General features: G+C 36.3%; 1 long non-coding RNA gene across 1 annotated transcript; it reads right to left on the bottom strand.

The window, feature by feature from the left end:
• Positions 1–519: 519 nt before the first annotated feature.
• On the bottom strand, positions 520–925 carry LOC124698725. Its single transcript, XR_007001078.1, has 3 exons — positions 881–925; positions 714–789; positions 520–635 (listed from the first exon to the last, which is right to left on the bottom strand). It is a non-coding gene; the product is annotated as an uncharacterized LOC124698725 (long non-coding RNA).
• Between the last annotated feature and the right edge of the window lie 242 nt (positions 926–1,167).

Here is a 1,167-nt window from a genome sequence, read left to right as displayed (position 1 = left end):
CCAAACTTTTATCCATTGCGCCAAATGTTGAAACGCTTTTTGTGAACTCACTTTATGAGGCTAGTGTTATCCCTTTTGTACCAGTTCAGTAATTTGTTGACCTAAGCTATTGATAAGTCCTAATCTTTGGGTATTATTTTTCAGAAAGTCAATACACAATTGGTTTTGGGTAAATTCCTGCACCTGAAGTATTTGGAGATAAAGCTTTTCATACCAAGTTATTATCATCCGCAAAGGTGTTGACGGATTGTTTGCAAAAGTTTGACAACAAATTCTGCGCAATAAAGATTATAGTGATGTCCACGGACAATAGTGAGACTATCCGGCACTTGATGATTGCATACATATTCCACAAAGTATGGTATTCCATATGACGCAAATAGGTATTGTCAAGTATAGTCTCCAAGTCATTACACAGCTAACTGAAAATAGAATATAAAATGAACATAGTCTTGAACACCGCCGGGAAACCTTCTACGGGACGAAAACCCGACAATATCCACTAGACCTTGGACCTAAGCATCATCTTCCTCGCCATTGGGGTTGAGTAGTTTATCTTTGACCCTATCCAGCTCGTTACTAGGTGAAAAAATTATTTCACCGACCATAACTTCTCTGGTAGAGTCAACGAGTGTCTGCAAAAATAAATTAAGAGAACATGTTATGACATGTGCTGCTAGTTCATCATGTAAGTAGAATTTTGTTTTACCTACCTGTGTAATAGTGGTTCTAAATTCATCTCCATCCCATTCTTCCATACATTTTAGGACCCAAAGTCCACATGAGTTTCTGTCATAATACAAGACAAGCAAAAAACAGTAAGTAACATTGCATTGTATATTAATAATATAGATGAAAATTAGTTGCACCATGTACTCACCCATCCTTTTGTCTTGGCATTTTGTATTGTTTTATAGGCCAGTTTGAAGGATCAGGGAAACCATGATCTGCTTTTGCTATGTCATAAGCAAGTTCGGTTCTCTGAAGTAAAACGAGTAGTTAAGATTAAGTAAGTAATGATTAATATTTTAACAAAATACTTATGACAGAGTAAAGTAGTATGAAAACATACCAATGCTTCAATGATATGTATGTAACTGCGAAGAACATAGAGGGAATCTAATACTTGAAATTCCTTCTTGGGTACATGCATCACGACGGTGACCC

Source organism: Lolium rigidum, chromosome 3, assembly GCF_022539505.1.
Source record: "Lolium rigidum isolate FL_2022 chromosome 3, APGP_CSIRO_Lrig_0.1, whole genome shotgun sequence".
NCBI lineage: Eukaryota > Viridiplantae > Streptophyta > Magnoliopsida > Poales > Poaceae > Lolium > Lolium rigidum.
Note: the sequence above shows the minus strand (reverse complement) of the source record. Positions and strands in the feature narration are given on the sequence as shown.